The sequence below is a fragment of the Macaca nemestrina genome, chromosome 4 (assembly GCF_043159975.1).
Source record: "Macaca nemestrina isolate mMacNem1 chromosome 4, mMacNem.hap1, whole genome shotgun sequence".
NCBI lineage: Eukaryota > Metazoa > Chordata > Mammalia > Primates > Cercopithecidae > Macaca > Macaca nemestrina.
This window is the reverse complement of record NC_092128.1, coordinates 5,109,609-5,132,242: the sequence shown is the minus strand read 5'-3', so window position 1 is coordinate 5,132,242 and position 22,634 is coordinate 5,109,609. Positions and strand designations below refer to the sequence as shown.

The 22,634-nt window shown below is 44.6% G+C and overlaps 1 protein-coding gene and 1 long non-coding RNA gene across 5 annotated transcripts in view; both read left to right on the top strand.

Annotated features, from left to right (window-relative positions):
* Positions 1-22,634, top strand: part of LOC105474942 (dipeptidyl peptidase like 6) — a 1,161,442-nt gene that overhangs the window by 473,209 nt on the left and 665,599 nt on the right. The window lies entirely within an intron of this gene.
* Positions 1-22,634, top strand: part of LOC139362678 (uncharacterized) — a 74,494-nt gene that overhangs the window by 34,110 nt on the left and 17,750 nt on the right. The window contains exon 2 of the long non-coding RNA XR_011621832.1: positions 41-22,634. This exon is cut by the window's right edge and continues 17,750 nt beyond it. This is a non-coding gene — a long non-coding RNA (uncharacterized lncRNA). The remainder of the gene's footprint in view (positions 1-40) is intronic.

Here is a 22,634-nt window from a genome sequence, read left to right as displayed (position 1 = left end):
GTTTTATTTGCAAAACTTGGAGGGTTCCGTGTTGAAGCAGGTTTTATTTGCAAAACTCAGCCTCCATTCAGGTGTGCCTTTCTGCAGCGTTCCTTTGTGCCTCCCATTATCACCTGAGGGTTTAGTGGGTGGTGATAACTCTAGTTTAAAATCTAGTAGCTGTAGAGATTAAAATCTAGTAACTCTAGATTAAAATCTGGTAACTCTCAGCTATTGTGAACAAGTCGAAGTTAAAAAAAAAAACCTTTCTTCAGCTCTGACTGAATAAGATCCAAAGGTACCTAGTTTTCCATCCTCATGAAACAATCTCTTAAGTGTAAAGAAGCCCAGCTGCAAACCACCATGAATCATGATCGTTTCCTACAGTGAGTTCAGAAATTGCTTTTTACTTCTGGATACTGTGAAAAGCCAGGTCAGGAATCCACAATGTGCATCAGTCATCATTGTGATGCTAATGCTTGCCATCGGTTCAAGAATAGGAATATTAAGATTGCAGTTCTTCATTCTTGCTTGCCAAAGGGAGGGACCAGACAGTCAAAGGGCGTGGATGCCTGGCCCTTGACTGAAAGCACTAACAGATATGCTTGCAGTTAGACCCCAGTGCACATGTGTCCAAGGCAACAGGACTTCCAGGAGGGGCATCCAAGTGAGGAAGCTGCAAGTGCTGCCTGGAGACACCTCTATCTTCAAACTCCACCCTCTCTGGCTTGGTTGAGAAAACCTCATTACTCTCAATTTTCCACCAAATGATGGTGAAGAGAAGTCATTTGTTGAAAGAAAGGGATTCATTATGGGGAAATAGGTCTTGAAAAGGATCAATACCATTGCTGCCTCATTGTCCAGCCAAGGGGAACCTGTGTGGCTCTCCCAAGGCTGCTCTCCTTCAGGCCCTCAGAAGTCCACGTTGTCATTAGGACGGGCCTGCCGTCAACGGCAGGAGTCAGGATGTCCCGAGGTGTCTGGGGTCTTCCTTGAACAAACCTATCCTTTCCAGTGCCTAAAATTCTCTCATCCGACACTGTGTTAGTGAGTTGCTTGAACTCTGGGGTTAGCTGCAGAATTGAGTGCCAGCTTTTCTTCTTACTAACTGGAAGACTTCTGGCGCAATTTAAAATAGCAATAATTGTAGTACCTACCTCATAATAGTGTTGGAAGGATTCTATGATGAATACCTGGGAAAAACTTGAGAGTGTCTGGTGTATTCGATACAATAACATTAGTTATTTTTATTATTTAACCTCAGTGTGTTGTCTGGCAAATAGAAGACACAGTCAGCAAAACACAGCTTATGGGAATTAGTTAATGAAGCGACCTCCAGGCACCTGGACGAGCCCTGAGGGTACAGGCAAAGACATGCTGGTAGAAGAAGGGGTAAGAGAGGCCTGAAAATTGGAGTCTGTCAAGGGAGGCCGAGCTGGAGACACCCTGAGTTCCTAGAAAGAGCAACTTATCTAAGAGGGAGAAGAGAACCATTATAGTGGTAATTGTGCATAAAGGAAAAAAAGACAAAGGAAAAAGTCAGCTGTAATTGTTAGATGCCAGGGACAGTGCCCACCACTTTATTTCTATCATCCAATTTGATCCTAAAGCAATCTTATAATCTTATAATCTTTCTCATTTCATGGAAAAAGAAACAGGCCTGGAGTGCCCGCTCAGTTAGTTGATAGGGGAGTTGGGAGCTAAACTGTTGCCCGAACTGAATCCATCCTGCTGGCACAGGCCACAGGAACCCTGGGCTCTCAGCACTTCCCAGATGCTTCTGTTAGTGCCTCCTCTTACTTGAACCTGGTTGTCTTAGGAAAGCAAGAGCACAGAGAAGCCCATCTCCTTCCTCTCTTCCTGGTACAGAACCAGCGTCAGCATTATTTAGCATCCAGATGTGGCCAATACGGGATGACTGGCGGAGGGAATAAGCCAGCAGACAGCCCCCACCTGGGTGTAGGTACATGAGGAGGAAATCTGCCAGGAGGATTCCATACTCGAGTCAGGGAGTCACTGGGTCTTTCCAGCGAGCACCCCTCACATTCATCTCCATGTTTCTTCCCTGACCCCTTCGCTCTGGAAGTCAGGAGAGGGAAGGGTTATCAGTTGATGTCGTTTATGTAATGCTAGGATCAGCGAAAGAGGGAAAATCCTGCTCTTTCAAAATGAATTGTTGGTTTGTAAGGGCGTTTGATGACCTTTTCACCCGTACCGGGGAAGAAATGCACATTTATGGCTCTCTTTTTGGCTTCAGAACAGATAATCCCAGGGCCCTATCTTTGCTCTCTTCTCCACCTCCATACGCACAAGGAGGCATTGGTCTGTGGAAACTGTTTACTCAGAGGACCGGTGGCCCTCGCACAGCTGCAGTCACCAAGTTGCTGTCCATGCTGCAGCTTTCAGCTGGCTCTCCTCTGTGTCTGTGCTGGAGGTGATGAAACCCCAGGCTTCCACCTGCCCTCATCAGGGTCCACACAGGGAAGGGACAGCCTTGTCTTGAGGCCTTTCACGCTGAAGCTAAACCTCCCCATTATGAATTGATGTGGTGTTAGTTGGGAAGGGATGATATTTCTCAAACTCCTTCTATAGCCTTGCCACAGCGCCCTGTACCTTCCTCCCTCATCTCAGCTGCCCCTCACTGGGCATTGGGGGCAGGCGGGTATTTCTCACCTTATACATGAGAAAGGCAGGCCCAGACAGGGTGGGTACCTTGCCCCCACCACATGGCTTGTCAGTGCTGGACATTCGAGTATGAAACTGCCACCACTCCTATGCCTGCCTCTTCTCTGTGGAGACAACTTCAACTTCAGAAAACGTTAGTAAGTCTTATCATATTCCTACAGCCTCATGTTCCAAAACACGCTGATTTTCTCATTTCAGGACAGTTTCCCCAGGCGCTTTCAACTTCTTATACCTTAAAAGAAATACCAAATGCATTACTCATGTCCTTGCAATATTCCCTAAGAAAATAAAGACATCTAGCTCATAGGAATTCCAGAAAGATAAATGAAAAATAAATGAGGCTTCAAAATGCTCACAAAACAAGGACTCTGTTTGCCTTAAATAATTAGTATTGAGAATTCCAACTTGACCAACTTTTCCTCTGTGATTAAAGCAATCCAGGGAAATGGAAGATGATTCCAGTGCCGGGGATCCCTTTAGCCCTAAGTGCATGGACATATGATGCTATAGCACCCAGGGCCTGGGAGAGCTGGGGGGCATGAGGATGATCAAGGTCTCAGAGTTCAATCAATCAGCAAGTGCTTCTTGGTCACCTATTGTGTAAGTGGAAATGAATGCCCTATTTATTTATTGAAACCATCAATTATTGAGGACCTAATATGTAATCTCATCTAGGATAAAATCCTTGACCTTGAAAACCACAATCAGCTGGGAGAGAACACAGAGTCATTGTTAGAATGCAAGGTGGCAGGTGCCATGATGGAAGAGCAGGATGCATGCTGAGGAGCACACAGGCCGGGTACTAGCTCGGGCCTCAGAGCAGGCAGGGGGACCTCATCCCAGAGACATCTCTGAGTTCACGTCCCAAGGACAAGTTTAGCCCCAGGACAAAGAGGAGATCCAGAAGACATTCTACAAAAACGCTCAAGGAGCAAGGGCATCGGAACACACAATGTTGGCAGGGGAACAGCCAAAGACCAGACATCAGCACTTGCTCAGAAACCTCTGCTGCTCTCGAAGGGCTGTGCCCTCCACAGGTGGGAGATGGCACCTGCTCTGATGGTCCAGGCAGTGTGGGTTCAGCCAGCTCACTTGCCACCAGGGAACATGATTCCAAGTGTAGACATAATCCAGACCTGCAGCTTCAAAAAAGGAGCCACCCTGGTCAGGGTCAGGGCTGACAGAGGGCCAGGGGAAGAGAGTTTGCAAGTAGGAATTCAGTACTTGTATTTCAGAATGTGTAGAAATTATTTGACATATGTATATAAACAAAAATCATATAACCAGTTTCCTAGAGGTAGTCCAGGCCATGAAGCCTGCAACTCATTGTTTCTCTGCCCTGAGTTAAAGCACGTGTTTTCAAGTTGATGCCTGTTCCTTTTATTCCTTGCCACAACCCTGAGTGTTCAGTGAGGAATTGCCGCAAAGACAAAGAGTTCCCAATGCAATGTGGATACAAAAGTATCCAACCACTCAGTTTCATTGGTGCCCTTGGCAATGCACATCCAAGAAGCTGCACACACAGAGCTGGGAGGCCATCTGAAGTCTGACCACCGTGCCTACCAGAAGATGAGCATTCTGTTTGTCTCCACAGTTGTGTGTGCCCTGTGGCACTTTCACATATTAAGGTTTGAAAACCCCCCCCCACCATGACTGATCCCCACAGCCTCTCCTTTAGCCTGGGTGAATTAATTGAAATCAAGGAGCAGTCTTACTTGTGCCCGTCATGCAGTCCCTCGAGACAAATGCATTCGGTAGATGATACATGACAACCTGAACACAGGCCAGGGAGGAGACCCTGGAAAAGCAGGGACAGAAGGAAGGCAACTTCCCAGCCAGCAGCCTTCGCTTCAAGACAGAATCCACTCTCCTCCCTGCTCACCAGCAACACGAGGGGTGAGCAAATGGGAAGATGGTCTTTGAGAGTTATCGACTTCCTCCTTTTCCAGTAACAACATCATGCCTCTAAGTAGCAGAAAACATGAAGCCCCCAAGGACAGCTGGCTAGAAACACTCAAGGCTTTGCAGGCATAACCACTGATGAGGAGCGAAGTCGCTGTTTATTTGAGACGGTGACAGACACTATCAGCACACTTCACACATTTCAGATATGTGTTCAGGTTCAGAACGACGGGGATTTCAAGACCAAAGGCTCTCTGAAAATTTCAGCAACCCAATTTATTCACCAAAGCATGAAGCCAACATCTATTTTACATCAGAATGTTTGAAATAGAGATGTAAGAAATGTGCTCTTGATGTGGAGCCTCCAGAAAAGGACTTGATGCGCTCATGGGTTCGCATAACCTCTGAGGTCTTTGCTGCAGAGAATTCACCAGCCCAGTGCCTGGTACATCACAGGTGCTGTGTTAACTGAAAGAATGAGGAATGATTAAATAAACAAACGGCCACTGTGATGTGGAGAGGAAAGAGTTGGGCACACTTGGGTTCAAACGGCACCACCTCCAAATGCCACCTTGCCTACTTCTGATTGACACTGTTAGCAAATTGCTTAAACACTCCAAGTTTCTGTTTCCTTATCAGTAAACTAGGGATAAAAATATGTATCTTGGCCAGGCATGGTGGCTCACACCTGTAACATGACAGGTTACTTTTGAGTAGAAAAGATAGGAAAGGTCCTATCCTTTCTGGAACAGCGTCTGGGTGTCACCAGAGAGTCTTTTGGAAATGCAGCATCTCAGCTTCCACCTTAGCAGGCTGGCCCAGAATCAACATGGTGAGGAGATCCTCAAATAGTTTATTTGCACTTTGAAAAGAAACACTGGCCTACAGCACCTTCCCCTCTCTGGGTCGCCAGGTTCTTTGATTTATTAAGTCTCTGTTACGTTACAGGTGTAACCTGTAACACTTTGGGAGGCTGAGGTGGGTGGATTGCTTGAGTCTAGGAGTTTGAGACCAGCCTGGGCAACATAGTGAGACTCGTCTCTACAAAAAATAGAAAGAAATTAGCCAGCTATTTAGGAGGCTCAGGTGGAAGGATGGCTTGAGCCCGGGAAGTCAAGGATGCAGTGAGTCATGATGCTGCTGCTGCACTCCAGCCTCGGTGACACAGTGGGATCCAGTCTCAAAACAAAGTATGTGTCTTGTAGTGTTGTTGTAAGCCTTGACGTACTCTTTCCTGCTGTACAGAGGCAGCCTAATAAATGTTAGCCCCCCAGTGGCCTTTCCATTTAAAGAGAGATGGGGTGTATTAGCCTGTTTTCACAGTGTGTAAATATACTACCTGAGCCTGGGTAATTGATGGAGAAAACAGGTTTAATTGACTCACAGTTCTGCATGGCTGGGGAGGCCTCAGGAAACTTACATTGATGGTGGTAGGTGGAAGGCGAAGGGGAAGCAAGGCATGTTTTACATGGCAGCAGGAGGCAGAGCATGCAGGGGAAACAGCCACTTTTAAGCTATCAGATCTCATGAGAACTTCCTATCATGAGAACAGCACGGGGGAAACCTCCCCCATGATACAGTCACCTCCCACCAGGTCCCTTCCTCGACAGGTGGGGATTACAATTCAAGATGAGATTTGGGTGGGGACACAGAGCCACACCATATCATGGGGAGACTTGAGTTATATCAAGTGGATTTATAGAACTGAGAGACAGTTGAGAGGCTCTATCATGTGTGAATCGTTTGGGAGGTTAAACAAAACAAAGAATATTAATACCAGAGTTCTTTTCTTGAAGCCAGTTAAGATCGTCACACTTGAAGGGAAGAGATAGACTTTGTCTTGTCTCTCCCAGTAGATTGATAATGGCAGGGGGAGAAAGGGCCTTTCCTATCCTTTCATCTGGAAGAGCGTCTGGGTGTTACCAGAGAGTCTTTTGGAAATGCAGCATCTCAGCTTCCACCTAAGCAGGCTGGCCCAGAATCAACATGGTGAGGAAATCCCCAAATAGTTTATTTGCACTTTGAAAAGAAACACTGGCCTACAGCACCTTCCCCTCTCTGGGTCGCTGGGTTCTTTGATTTATTAAGTCTCTGTAGCTGAGTGATATGGAGGGCAAGGGTACTTTTGAGGAATTTTCTGAATAGTAGGCTGAATTATTCAACCAGCCAACCAAACAACAGTGTGAATCTGTCTTATAGTAGATACCTACTGCTTCTTCTAAGAGGCTGTAAAGGGGGCAGTCCTGGGCCCAGTGAACAGCTGCATTCTGGTCAGTCCTCTTTTTCTCTTCCTCTGCCAGGAACCACAGCAGTGTTGAGATTCTGTGAGCACATGCCCAGTTGGCAGTCAGCTTATCTCTGAGCATCTGAACAGAGGAGAAGCCCAGAGCAGCCTGGCTCCAGGGACCCCACAGGACCCATTGAGTGCTCAGCTAACTCAGGAAGGAGAACACAACCAATACACACTCTGGGAAATCAGGGATGGGCAAGCCTCTTGGGATTCATCCCCTGTGGACATGCCCAGAGACTGTCTGCCACAGCTTTTGGCAATAACAGATCTTACCATAGGGATCCTACTAAATGTCCCCTGGAAAAGCACTGAACAATGACTCTTACTTAAGGATACAGAATCAAGGGTGTGGCCATGTAGCCATCATAAGGTAGGGATTTGGCAGATTGAGGTATGCGGAAAGGCCATTTCCAGGAATAGAGCTCACGCTTGGTCTGAGGACTAGGGCAGGGTCTTCAGGATCTCATGGCTTTGGGGAGGGATAAAGGAGAGGGATTGGTAGCAAATGGCCCAGAGATTCTCACAAATTCACCTTTATCCATAAGGAGGTTGGAGGGTATATGATGATCCTCTTTTCTAAAGGACTCCCTTTCAAATTACAGAACCATTGGGATAATTAATGTATTACCCAGGGAATCAGTGCCAGCTCTCCCAGGCACTGAGTTTCAGGAGGAAGACAGCTCATCTTCATTCATGAGAATCTGTCCTACATGAGGTTGTGTCCTTGGGTAAAGTGGACTTTACAACTTCTTTGTTGCTGTTGTTTGAGCAGAGTTCATGTTTTTTGTGTTAATTTTTTTTTTAATTTTCAAATTGTAAACCTCATATATGTGTTAAAGCTTAAATTCAATCTGCTGTAGAAATTTAACTGTGGAAGTGAAACCTCTCTGGAAAAAAATATCTAAGGAAGCAATTAGAAATATGAGATTTATTCTAATCCTAATTGGGTGTTTCATGTTTAGACAATTTCCCTTCCAACAAAAGGTGAAAGAAATGCTTACCTTGTCCAATTTTACACACAAGCCTCCACTTTAAGGAAACAGATTTAAAAAAAAAAAAAAGAACTCAAATTCCCCACTGATAAATACAGCACTCAAATACTTTTTGGCAAAGGCACAAAGGTAAACAGATAAAGAAGGGAGTGGTCACCCCATGACAAGGACAGTTTGAGGGTTTGCACCTGTTTTCATGGGAGTATTGATGCAGGGTTACTTCATCTGAAAGACAGTTTGGGCTCTGAAGCTATGTCTAGCACATGTTAAGTAAGAGTGGTCCTTGGAAATTTCAGATGTTGGTTTGCATGGAAGCACAGATCATTTGACCCACATGAAAAGAATGAAATGGGATGGAATAGAAACTCAAATTTAAAGTATTAAGTGCTTTTGTTAACTGCAAATAACGTGTCTCTGGGATGTTAGTGTGTACATTGGACAGTAAGATTCCATGTGTATTAGACATAAACTTAATTATTTAGGAGGTAGGGTGGGCCTCTTCTTACAAAATTATATTTTCTAAAATTAAATGAAAGCCTATGAGCTATCAACAGACATATTGTTGTAAAAACATAAAGAGTACATCTTTAGCCAGCTTTCCCTCATTCAGGCTAGTGCAAATAAGATGTCTATTAAGGAAATGTACAGGTAATGCTCAAACCTTCCACAAGGCTGTAGTCCCACCTCATCCCTTTCTTACTCTGACAGGGGCACAGTGAAGTTCCTAGTCCATTCCATGTCCTTCTGCCCAACTCAGGGTAGAGGAGCCAAAGAGCCCTGCTGTGACCACCCAGGAGGGGGAGAGGGAAGGGCGTGGTCCCTCCACGCTGCCCAAGCCTGGTCTCTGAGGGCAGGGCTGAGGACCAGAGCGCCTGTGGGGTCAGATCTGGAGCAGCTGGCAGGAGTGAATGACCTGTGGTTCTGCTTCCACCCTCTGCTGTGGTTTCCTGTCTCTGAAACCTTATTTCTCTCAGCATCCTGACTATAATTAATATACCAAAAAAGAAGCCAAATAAATCAAGAGAGGCTGAAGCCCTTCGCATTTACAATTCATCTACCATCGTTTCCCCCATTTTATCAGCTGTCCATGTGCTGAGATGGATTATGCACTGACATTGTCTTTGAAGAGAGGGTGAGTTGGGATCCTGGTAAAGCAGCCCTTTGCCCATTAAAGGCAGTGGGAGAGATGCAGGAAGCGCCAGAATCACCAGAATCCGGGGTCCCTAATCCACACAACCTCGCCCAGCCTTACAGTTCCTGTCACCCTGAACTGCCCAGGTTTACAGAGTACCTCAAAGATGTGAAGGGGCAGCTTTATCTTTCAAGGTAACCAAAATATCATCTTGATATTAAATCAGATTACTTGGCTAATTCATCGGTTTCCTCAGAGCTGGGTGCCCTGCACACGTCGTTGTCACCTTTAGATGGCCTCATGCATGGAAATGTGAATTATTCATAGGCTTTCTTCAGGTTGCAGGAAACCTTCATATTGCTTTAGTTTCTTAATGTATTTGATAGCCTCTTTGTGTGTGATCACATTATATGGGTATTGCTGGCAGTACAGTAAATTTTAAATTATATAGTCTGCAGCTTTGTACTAAGAGATGGTAAGAGATGATTCATCATTTTCCTTGTCTTCCTGTTTACATGCGGACATATCATTCATGCTCAGAAACCATCTTTAGTTTCTCTGGAAGTGCTCCACTGCACCAGCACAGAGTCTATCTCTGCCAGTCCAGAATTGTAAATCACTTTTCTATTAAACAGCAGGGCTAAAAATGCAAACATATGTACTTTAAATATATGTAGCCATCTCCAATTCCCAGAAGATGAGCCAAAATTAAAGGATTGTCAAAAAAGCCAGTGCTAGAATTTAATGAATGAATGATTTGGCTTGAGGAGATCAGAAATTTGCATTTCTATACACATATTGCAGAAATATACTTACACAGGTTTCCCATAGTGGGCCTGTCTTTGGGAACTGTGTATTCTGCAGATTTTGGGGTACACTAAATCTCAATTATTCTGAAATTTTGCTTCCTAAGATTATTCACTCATGCAGAGTCATAAGACAGACTTGATGGTGGGGAAAAAAGGTCTGCATAAATTCTCAGTTTAGCATGATATGAAGCCCTTGTCTGCCATCCTCTTGACCTTCATCCCCAGGCCAGAACAATGAAGTCGTTTGCTCAGGATGATGGACATCTAGACTCAGTAGTGAGTGCTTTTCATCTCCAAAGATAAGATTCCACCCAGCATATCTACTTACTCAGGCAGTAGTGGGAGTCAGACATTTCAGAAAGGTTTGTAGCAGTCACTGTTTCTTTGCCCAACAGTACACATCATCATGGTTCTCTACTCCCTGAACCTGATTCAGCCGTGATAGTGGATAACCATTTTCACACACATGCACATGAACATCTGGCATTGTTGAGGAAGGAAGAACTTTCCGGGTAACTGAAGCTTACCCACTGAAGAGCTTTTTGTTTAATATTGCAGTTGTCTTAATGGAATCCTTTTGAACTGTATTATTTGCTTGCCTACTTTTTTTTTTTTCTTTGAGACAGAGTCTCGCACTGTCACACTGTTGCCCGGGCTGGTGTGCAGTAGCGTGATCTTGGCTCCTGCAACCTCCACCTCCTGGGTTCAAGCGATTCTCCTGCCTCAGCCTCCAGAGTATCTGGGATTACATGCGCCTGCCACCACACCTGGCTAATTTTTTGGAATTTTAGTAGAGACATGGTTTCACCATGTTGGCCAGGCTGATCTCGAACTCCTGACCTCAAGTGATCTGCCAGCCTCGGCCTCCCAAAGTGCTGGGATTGCAAGTGTGAGCCACCACGCCCGGCCTGCTTGCCTACTTTCTTAAGCAAAGGCTGCCAAACCATTTCATTCCATTCTGTGATTCTGTGATTCTGCCGAGGATTGTGGTGGCTGTCTGTCCCTGTAGACCACCGGTTGCCTTGCCTTGGAGCTCACAGCCTTCCCCCTGTGCTTTATATTCTTGTGCATTTCAAGAACTAGAGTTCCAAAATCTGGTTTGCTAGACTTGTGCTATGGTTTAAATTTATGTTTCCCCGGTTGGCACTTAAACCCTAATGTGATAGTATCAAGAGATGGGTCCTTTGGGGAAGTAATTAAGTCCTGAGGGCTCTGCTAGCATGAATGGGATTAAGGCCCTTATAAAAGGGGCTTCGGAGAGCTGCCTGGCCCCTTCTGCTCTGCCATTCCTTCTGCCATGTGAGGACACAGTCAGAAAACACCTTAGCTAATGAACGTAGGAACAGAAAACCAAACACCTCACTTACAAGTGGGAGATAAGTGATGTGAACTCAGGACACAAAAAAAGGAACAATAGGCCGGGCGCGGTGGCTCAAGCCTGTAATCCCAGCACTTTGGGAGGCCGAGACGGGCGGATCACGAGGTCAGGGGTTCGAGACCATCCTGGCTAACACGGTGAAACCCCGTCTCTACTAAAAAATACAAAAAACTAGCCGGGCGAGGTGGCGGGCGCCTGTAGTCCCGGCTACTCGGGAGGCTGAGGCAGGAGAATGGCGTAAAAACCCGGGAGGCAGAGCTTGCAGTGAGCTGAGATCCGGCCACTGCACTCCAGCCTGGGCGACACAGCGAGACTCCGTCTCAAAAAAAAAAAAAAAAAAAAAAAGGAACAACAGACCCTGAGACCTAGCTGAGTGGGGAAGGTGGGAGGAGAGAGAGGAGCAGAGAAAGCAACTATTGGGCACTAGGCTTAGTACCTGGGTGATGAAATAATCTGCACCACAACCTCCCTATGACATGGATTTACCTTTACAACAAACCTGCACATATGCCCCGAGCCTAAATTAAAAGTTAAATAAAATGCCACTGAGAAGCAGAAAGCAGCCCTCACCAGATGCTATATCTTATAAGACATGGAGACTGTTAGCACCTGGATCTTGGAATTCCATCCTCCAGAACTGTGAAAAAATACATTCCTGTTTTTTCTAAAGTACCCAGTTTCAGGTATTTTGTTATAGCAGCATGAATGGACTGAGACAACTCGTATGCTAAGCTGGGCTGCAGAGTCCTGCAGAAATACCTGTATGCTCTTCGGGCACAGTACAGGTCAGAGCTTTCACGAACAAGGTTTTCCGTGGCTCTTCTAGAGTTCCAGGGGCTCTTCTGTGAGTGGGTTTTGGGGGGCTGCTTTCTTCCTTATCTCATGGTAGTCTTGAATTAATGATAAACAGAGTTTGACCATATGTGTGGAGAGCATGTACAGGTCTCGATTGAAACTCAAGTTTGAAGAGCATTTTCTGGGTGCCAGGTGTGAAAACGGAGTTCCTGCTTGTATTAGGCCTCACCCTCGTTACTTAATTACCCACTAAAGTCCTCACCTCTTAACAAAGTCACACCGGTCATTAGGTTTCCTTTTATTGTTGTTTTGAGACAGAGTCTCATTCTGTCACCCAGGCTGGAGTGCAGTGGTGCGCTCTCAGCTCACTGCAACTTCCACCTCCCGGGTTCAAGCCATTCTTCTGCCTCAGCCTCCCAAGTAGCTGGAACTATAGGTGCCTGCCACCTTGCCTAGCTAAATTTTGTATTTTTAGTAGAGGTGGGTTTTCTTCATGTTGGCCAGGCTGTTCTCAAACTCCTGACCTCAAATGATCCACCCACCTCGGCCTCCCAAAGTGCTAGGATTATAGGCACAAGCCACCGCACCCAGCCTACCACTGTGCCCGACTGCCATTAGGTTTCAATATATGAATTTGGGGGGCATTAGACCCTAGTACAACTTCTCACATAGCTCCTCTCCTCCCCACCCAGCCTCTCTTCTTCCTTTATTACTTCTGTTAAGTGCAGCCTATTCATTGGTTGACCTTTTCAGTCCTATAACTCAGTGGCTTAGTTTTTTAACAATAAATCACAGGAAGGTGGCTTAACTATTGAAAATTTTATTAAAATGGTTATAATAATGACTTCATTACTCTCTGAGCCTTCCAGATCTTCTCTTCGTTCCAGGGAAACCATGGCTTCGTTCCAGCCGGCCATGTGAAGGCATCTGAGAATTGCTATTAACCTCCACTGAATTAAAAACAGGAGCGGATGAACAATGTTGGAAGCGGGCCGAGCGCTTTTCAGAGATAATGGTTGTATGATAGCACCCCCAGTTTAAATATAACACTTTTGCATTATAAAAAAGGCATATTAATTCATGGTAAATTGAAAATTTAATTTTCTCTAGATCAGTTAGGAAAAAAAAAAATGAAGACTCCTTACTCTGCTTAATTCGGTTACCATGGGGATAGAACATCTTTTCGGGAGAGCCACTGTGACACGGCACCTGAGCCCTCGCCCTCTGCTTCACATGCCCAGTTTTTTTGCCCACTTGCTCTTCCTGATGAATCTGCCCCAGCATCCAAATAGCACAAACCCACGAATGTTCTGTACCCCATTTTCACCTTTGACCCTTTTCTCCTAATCTGTTACCTTTGACCCCTGTCCTCCCAGCCACCCAAATGGAGCATATCTTCCAATGCACTATTCAAGTCCCAATGCCTCTGCGCTTTCTCTAACTCCACAGCCACACACAGCCTGTCCTCTGGCCTTCCTCAGCTCCTAACAGTTGAGGTGGACATAAAAGAAATGAGCAGATGAAAATAATCGGCTTTGTGGCCAGGCGCAGTGGCTCACACCTGTAATCCCAGCACTTTGTGAGGCCGAGGTGGGAGGATTACCTGAGGTCGGGAGTTTGAGACCAGCCTGACCAGCATGGAGAAACCCCATCTCTACTAAAAATACAAAATTAACCGGGCATGGTGGCAGGTGCCTATAATCCCAGCTACTGAAGAGGCTGAGGCAGGAGGCAGGAGAATCAATTGAACCCGGGAGACGGAGGTTGCAGTGAGCCAAGATCACGCCATTGCACTCCAGCCTGGGCAACAAGAGTGAAACTCCGTCTCGAAAATACATAAAATAAAATAATCTGCTTTGTAACAGACGGAACTCTTTCAGTAAAATCTCCAGATCCAGAAGCTCATTTTCTGCATATTTGGTCTGCCTGATGAGCCCCTCCTCAGGTACCTGTGTCTCTGGTGATCAGTCTTCAAGGCATGGGGTGGAACGGCCAGTGCTCAGTTGGGAATTCTGACGGTGTAGTTGGCAGGAGCAGAGATGCCACAGCCTTGCAGGTCATGGGAAGACTTTTTGGTGGTTGTTGTTCATCATGAGGGACCCTGACACCCCTTCCATAAATGTAATTATTGTTAAAATGATAATCCTTGAGAAAATTGAAAGCAACCCAGGGAGGCTGTGGAGACTGCATTGAAAATTGTTGAGGTAGAACAGATTGCTACAGACAAGAGAGTCTTGGTTTCCACTCCTGTCGGCATTTGGCATTTTGCATGTACAAAGTCTGTTCCCCATCCCATGACAAACCCCAGGGGAATCACTGGACAAAGAAATGATATGGCCAAGGATAAGCGCAATATATTGCAGACTGTTTCTACTAGCAGAAGCTCAGCACCAGGGTGCAACTCACATGATAGATTGTAGATAAACATGTGTGCTCACTACCCATTCATTCATGTCTTCATTCATCCATTAGCACATTTCACAAATATTCCTTAAGCATCCACAGTGTGCTAGGCACCAGGGATTTGATGATGGGCAAATATGGAACTAATGATACCTAGTCAGACAGCGAGATAAGAATCAACTGTAACTACATAAGCAAATGTAAAAATGTAATGGGGGCATACTCTCTGAAACCTAGGGGTAGGTAGGTGGGAGATGCTGGTAACAGCCTCTGACAGTGGGGTGTAAGCCAGCAAGGTCAGCCAAGCCCTCTGAGGCTCTGAGATCAAATTGAAATCTAAAGGATGAGTAGAAGATGAAGAATGGTGAGAAGACTGTTAGAATATTCTAGGCAGAAACATGTGGCCAAGTCCCGTTGGGAGGGGGCAGATGAGAGGAAGGAAGAGGTGGGAGATGTCCCTAGTCCTGCAGGGCGTGGCGGGTCACATCTTCCTAAGAGCAATGGGAACCCATGGAGAGGCTCTCGGGGTAAGGGTAGAGTGAGGGCAACATCACAGTTGCACACAGGAAAAATCTCCTTTTCTTCAGAGTGGAGAATAGACAGGAGGGGAGTGAGCATGGAGGTGAATAGAACACTCAGAGGCCCCTGCGCCCAGGAGGGGACACACGGCCTGACTGTCCCTGGTGAGGACACTGTGGCCCAGGCAGGGACACATGACCTGACTGTCCCTGGGAGGACACTGTGGCCCAGGCAGGGACACATGGCGTGACTGTCCCTGGGAGGACACTGTGGCCCAGGAGGGGACACACGGCCTGACTGTCCCTGTGAGGATACTGTTGCCTAGGAGGGGACACACGGCCTGACCATTCCCTGGGAGGACACTGTGGCCTAGGCAGGGACACATGGTCTGACTGTCCCCGGGAGGACACTGTGGCCCAGGAGGGGACACACGGCCTGACTGTCCCTGGGAGGACACTGTGGCCCAGGCAGGGACACATGGTCTGACTGTCCCCGGGAGGACACTGTGGCCCAGGCAGGGACACACGGCCTGACTGTCCCCGGGAGGACACTGTGGCCCAGGCAGGGACACATGGCCTGACTGTCCCTGGGAGGACACTGTGGCCCAGGCAGGGACACACGGCCTGACTGTCCCTGGTGAGGACACTGTGGCCCAGGCAGGGACACATGGCGTGACTGTCCCTGGGAGGACACTGTGGCCCAGGAGGGGACACACGGCCTGACTGTCCCTGTGAGGATACTGTTGCCTAGGAGGGGACACACGGCCTGACCATTCCCTGGGAGGACACTGTGGCCTAGGCAGGGACACGTGGTCTGACTGTCCCTGGGAGGACACTGTGGCCCAGGCAGGGACACATGGCGTGACTGTCCCTGGGAGGACACTGTGGCCCAGGAGGGGACACATGGCCTGACTGTCCCTGTGAGGATACTGTTGCCTAGGAGGGGACACACGGCCTGACCATTCCCTGTGAGGACACTGTGGCCTAGGCGGGGACACATGGTCTGACTGTCCCTGGGAGGACACTGCGGCCCAGGAGGGGACACACGGCCTGACTGTCCCCGGGAGGACACTGTGGCCCAGGAGGAGACACACGGCCTGACTGTCCCTGGGAGGACACTGTGGCCCAGGAGGAGACACACGGCCTGACTGTCCCTGGGAGGACACTGTGGCCCAGGCAGGGTCACAGGCAGCCTGGACCATGATGGTGATGGTTGAGTAGACAGAAATGGACAATGTTAAGAGATACTATGATGTAAAATCCATGTGCGAGCCAGGAGAATAACTTCAACTTGGAGGCAGAGCTTGCAGTGAGCTGAGATTGTGCCACTGCACTCCAGCCTGGGCAACAGAGTGAGACTCTGTCTCAAAAATATGAAAAATAAAATAATCAGATAAAATTCGTGTGGCAAGATGACTCAGTGATTTTGGGTTGTTAGGAAAAGAGAGGTATCAAGGATGACTGCTCAGTTCTGTGCTCTGGATAAAAATGAAACTCAACTTTGAGGGAACTGTGTACTCCAGATGTTTCTGCATTGGTCCCCCAGGTCATTCCCATCGATGACAAAGCTTCACCTTTCATAAAACGTGACCTTAAATGAAGGCCTAACTATATTCTAAAGTTTGCTGTCTACATTCAATACCATAATCAGTAATCAAAAAGTGAACATTTACAAATTCCTTAACTGTGACACTTCATCTGTTTTTGGTTTCCAAATGGAAATCACAACTGTCCCCAACGTATAGTTAGATTTTAAAATTTACCAAAATTAAGCAACTACACAAAAGATTTCTAGTTATGTCCACAGGAAATTAACATCAGCGACACAATTTGATGATGTAAGAGATCTTTTGCAACATATGATCAGTTACTTCATTGTTAACATTTAAAAAACATTCTGATATCAGGGCTGGGCATGGTGGCTCATGCCTGTAATCCCAGCACTTTGGGAGGAAGAGGCGGGCAGATCACTTGAGGCCAGGAGTTTGAGACCAACCTGGCCAACATGGTGAAACCCCGTCTCCACTGAAAATACAAAAAATTAGCCAGGCGTGGTGGCACATGCCTATGATTTCAGCTCCACAGGAGGCTGAGGCAGGAGAATTGCTTGAACCTGAGAGGTGAAGGTTGCAGTGAGCCAAGATCGTGCCATTGCACTCCAGCCTGGGCGACGGAGTGAGACTCTGTCTCAAAATAAATAAATAAGTAGATAAAAATGAAAAAATAAAAACATACGGATTTCAGAGTAAGCATATCATACACAAGAAATTACCTTTATCCGCTTAATCCCTTTTGATTTTTAGAAAAATATGCTCAGAGAATATGCACTTTTCTTAGAATAGTCCGCAAAAATTTAAGAGGATAAAATTTTTCTTTCAGAAGGCATTATACAGTCTATATATTTTAAAATAGAATATATATCTATAGCACAGGTACACGATTTTGAGCAAATCACGTTACCTCTCTTGACCTTGCTTAATGGATACTCTGATTACATGTTATCCGAGTTCTCTTTGGCTTTTACGATTGTTTAATTCTACTATTTTAATGCCACTTTCTTTACCCAGCGATAATTTTAATTGGTGTTTTCTCCTTAATCGTAAGAAAAAAATAAGAAAAAAAGAAAATCTCATTGGTTTTGGAGTCTACTCTGTGACAGACCCTGAGCATGTGTGTATATCTTATTAGCAATCTCAGCACCTGTTAACACTTGTGTAGGGAGTGTTTCGTCTTACCTATTCTATCGATAAATAGCCTGATATTTAAAGAACAGAGATATTTACTAACTTCTCTAAAGTTACTGGAGGCAGGATTTAAACATAGGAATGTCTGGCTTCAAAACCAAAATTATTTTCCTGGGTCATTGGAATCCCCCATCTACCAATACTCTAGTGCCCACCCTCTCTTTGCAGAGTCGGTATATACTTTAACTTTGTATAGCAAGCCATGCTTTAAAGCAGCCTCACAATTTGAGTCCCACTACCTCTTAAAATTGGAAGGCAATTCTTGTTTTGTTTTGAGATTTTTTCTTCATTAAGGATTTTAACATCTTTGGACCTTTACATCTAATTAAGTTTTGATGAAGCTCTTTTTTTTTTTTTTTTTTTTTTTGTTTAAGTGGAGTCTGCTCTGTCGCCCAGGCTGGAGTAGTGTCTGGTCTCACTGCAACCTCTGCCTCCTAGGTTGAAGCGATTCTCCTGCCTCAGCCTCATGAGTAGCTGGGACTACAGGTGCGTCCCACCACGTCCGGCTAATTTTTTGTTTCTTTAGTAGAAACAGGGTTTCACCATGTTAGGCAGGATGGTCTTGATCTCCTGACCTCATGATCTGCCCAACTTGGCCTCCCAAAGTGCTGGGATTACAGGCATGAGCCACCATGCCCAGCCTGGAAGGCAATTCTTATTACCCACTTTTTATGAATGAGCAACTGAAGGCAATTCAGCAGCAGCCATCAAGTGGCTGAGACACAACGAGAGCCTTGTCTCCCTATTGAATGCATTTTCCAATGACACGATGCTGAACCTTGAGAGTCATAGGAGATTAGGCCCATTGAGAAGTGGGAGGAAGAGGAACAGGGAGGAGAAACCATGGCCAGAGTTCTGGGGCTGAAGGAAGGCAAGAGGGAAGGTAAAGAATCCTCACCAAATGGCATCATGTCTGCAAGGTGCTTTTTCGGAAATTCTAGTAAGACCCAAAAACATCTTGCCAATGAAACTAGAAACCATTTGATACATTCAAACTGGACAATTTTTGTCTTATGTAGGATGTGAGTTGATGAATGTGAAGTGATAGTTTCAGATGTAAATAGCAGAGTTCCTGACCACAGCAGAAGAGCAGAGAAGGGAAGGAGCCCTTCAGCTCATAAAATATGAAAGGCATCAGTAAGTGGGGAACATCAGTGCCCATCACTGTCAAGTGATTACTCCAAGACACACAGGGATTCTTCAGGGGGCCTTTCTAATGTCTTAACATTTAATAGAATTGAAGCATCTTTCTTCATACAGTATTGCAATCCATGCAGTATGGGAACTTTATCAAACTCCAGAATATGTAACAGTGGACGTGTGTTCCTATTACCAACTTTTTCAGGATCGACTCTACATGGGCATCCTCAGTAGTCTCTGCTATCAAAAATCCATAATTAGTGCTGTTTTAACATGTGTCAAGGCAAGTGTGGCCACTTGTAGTGATGAATAATTATTTGCTTATTTTTAGTGGTATGTGATCTTCAGGGTCAGAGAAAGATGGGACTTAGAGTCAGGTGTCAATTATCAGTAACGTGCCCTTGACTTTCAGGAAGTTTCTTATCTCCTTGAGTCTCTCTTTTATACCTAGTGAATGGGATAACAGTTTCCTTCAACCAGTTTCAAGGATCCAGTCAGATAATAACTGGTAAAGTGAGCCCTGTGCTATTGGTGGCAATGTAAAATGGTGCAGCTGCTACAGAAAACTGTTCAGAGTTTCATCAAAAAATCAAAAATAGAATTACCATATGTTCCAATAATTCCACTTCTGGGTATTTCTCCAAGAGAAGTGAAATCATGATGTCAAAATGATATCTGTACTCCTAGGTTTGCTGTAGCGCTATTCACAATAGCTGATATGTGGAGACCACCTAAATGTCCATTGACAGATGAGTGGATAAAGAAAATGAGGGACACACACACACACATACCCCCAGGAATATTAATGGGTGTTAACAAAGAAGGAAATACCGCCATATGCTACAACATGGATGAACCTAGAGGACATTATACTAAGTGAAATAAGCCAATCACAGAAGGACAGATGTGACATGATTCCACTTAGATGAGAGTGAAATGGTGGTTGCCAGGGGGTTGGGAGAAGGGGAAGTGGGGAGTTGCTCTTCAGTTCGCCATGGTTATAAAGTTTCAATTATTGCAAAATGAATAAATTCTAGAAATCTGTTGTATAATATTGTGAATATAGTTAATATTGAACAGTCCACTGCAAATTTTAAGATAGTAGGTCTCGTATTACCTGTTTATATCACAATAATAATAATAACCAAAGTTTCAAGTACCCTGGCAGATGTACCTAAAAGGACTTCCTCCTTTCACCCTGCCCCTCCCTCTGCTCCTCTCCCCTAAACTGTTGACATCCTTCTGGACTTTTCTCAGCCTGCTTCACAAGGACAGGTTCAGAGTGGGTAAGGCTTATTTGGGGGGATTGTCATTCAAAACTGAAGGAGTACTGAATACCAGACCCTGTCATGATCAGAGGGTGGAAACCCCTACTATTTGTACTATTTGAGTGGATCATTAGGCAAAATGAGAAAGTGTCAGGAATTGCTGTATGCCTGCCTTTTATCCTGTGTTTCAGAACTCTCATTCATTAAAGCTACAACTTATTTAACCTGCTTAGAAATTTCAGGAGGAAAATCAGTGATGAGAAATCAATAATAATGAACAGTCTCTCATTCAGAAATACCATTAGAGATTATTTTTCTTTATTCCACTGGTAACAGCAAATTTAAACGATATTGTTATAAACTCCATAGCCCAAGCTTAATAGAATTAGTAATCAAATGGGATCTTAAGATCAATAATTCTCACATTGTTTTTTGTACTCCAGGAATTCCCAGTGTGTACTTCAAAGTGAATCTGACACTTCATTTTAAAAACAATTTGGAGTGACTTTTGTCCCTATGAAAGATGCCAAATTGATAGTTTAAAAATTGATGGGTTTAACCCAACAATGAAGAGACTGCAAATAATCAGTCCATTCTTCCCTTCTGCAAGGGTCCTTGGCTCATCAAACCATCTCAAAGTCCTCATTTAACTAATTTTATTACTTGATCTACGATTTATTTTACCCCAGCCACAAAATAGACCAGTACTCTGTCCTTCATTTTAAAATAGGAATAGAAGTAGCTGACACAAATTTTATTTCAAATAGGTCATTATTTTATTTTGATATATAAATGTCAAAGATACCTCATGGGTTCAAATGGTGCCAGAAGACAGACAAATGGGCAGGCTGACAGAGAGAAATGGGAATTGGGAAGGAATCTATTTCTCTTCATTTTAGTAAGAACCTAAGATATTATCCTAAGCTTATAATTGCAGGGACAGAAGAAGAATTTGAATTAGCATTAAAAATGATTTTTTAATAATGTATATGAGGGAATTTTAAGAGTTCATGGAAAAATGGACTTAAAAGATAAAATTAAAAACAAAAACTTTATTTCTCAGTGTAAGCTCCATCAAGTTCAAAACACTTTTTAAAGCAATGATGTCAGTCATTTTGTCCATCCCTAAAGAACTGAGGGTCCTTGGAATTTAGCTATGTCAATGCAGTCTTTTTTACATTATTAACTGAAGAAAAATAGGTGCCCTTTACAGATTTTTTAAGATTAGGAAACAAAAAGAGGTCAAAAGGAGCCAAATCAGTACTGTAAGGTGAATGCCCAATGATTTTCCAGTAAAATACTCACAAAATTGCCCTTGTTTGATGAGAGGAGTGAGTAGGAGCATTGTCCTGGTGGAGAAGGACTCTGAGGTAAAGACTTCTTGGGTGTTTTTTTCTGCTAAAGCTTTGGCTAACTCTCAATACACTCTCATAAGAAGACATTATAGTTCTTTGGGCCTCCAGAAAGTCAATAAGCAAAATGCCTTGAGCATCCCAAAAAACTTGCCCTGGATTGGTCCCCTTTTGCTCTGACTGGACCACTTCCACCTCTTGGTAGCCATTGCTATGGTTGTGCTTTGTGTTCAGGATGGTACTGGTAAAGACATATTTCCTCTCCTATTACAATTCTTTGAGAAATGCTTCAGGATCTTGATCCCATTTGTTGAAAATTTCCATTGAAAGCTCTGCTCTTGTCTGCAGCTAATCTGAGTGCAAGGGTTTTGGTACCCATTGAGTGGAACGTTTATTCAACTTTAATTTTTCCATCAGAATTGTGTAAGTTGAACCAACTGAGATATCTATGGTGTTGGCTCTTGTTTCTGCTGTTAATTGTTGGTCCTCTTCAATTAGAGCATGAACAAGATGATTTTTTCCCTCACAAATTGATGTGAATGGATTGCCACTGAGGGCTTCATTTTCAGCGTCATCTTGTCCCTTATTAAAACAAATTATTTATTTGTAAACTGCTGATTTTGAGGGGCATTTCTTCCATAAACTTTTTATAAAGCATCAATGATTTCACCATTCTTCCATCCAAGCTTCATCATAAATTTGATGTTTGTTCTTGCTTCAATTTTATCAGAATTCGGGTTGCTCTGATGGAGGCTTTTTCCAAACTGACGTCTTATCTTTTTTAATACATCAAACTAGATCCTGTTCAGACATGCTATAACAAATTAGTACAACCTTATTTGGTGCAAAATATTTTGTGAAACCCATGCATAGTTGGTTTTTATAATATGCATTTTTTAATGCATTTTTTCATGAACTTTTTGAAGAACCTACACGTATTTCAATAGTGGTTTATATATATTTTTAAATGTTCTAGCCTTATAAAAAGATTAGAGGAAAAAGTATTTCTGGTTTAGGAATTGAACATCATAAAGGAAAGTTAGAGTTTGCAAGATCTGAACTGGCCACCTAAAAACCAACTACAGTATCCACATTTCTTCCTCTGCACCCTCCTCCGGATCCTCCTCCAGCCCCTCCCTCCTATCCTCTCCCCATCCTCCCACACAGATGTGGATGTGATGGTATGCACCAAGCACATGCAAAGTTCTGTGCGAAGACAAGAGGAATAAGCTATGGCCCCCACCCTT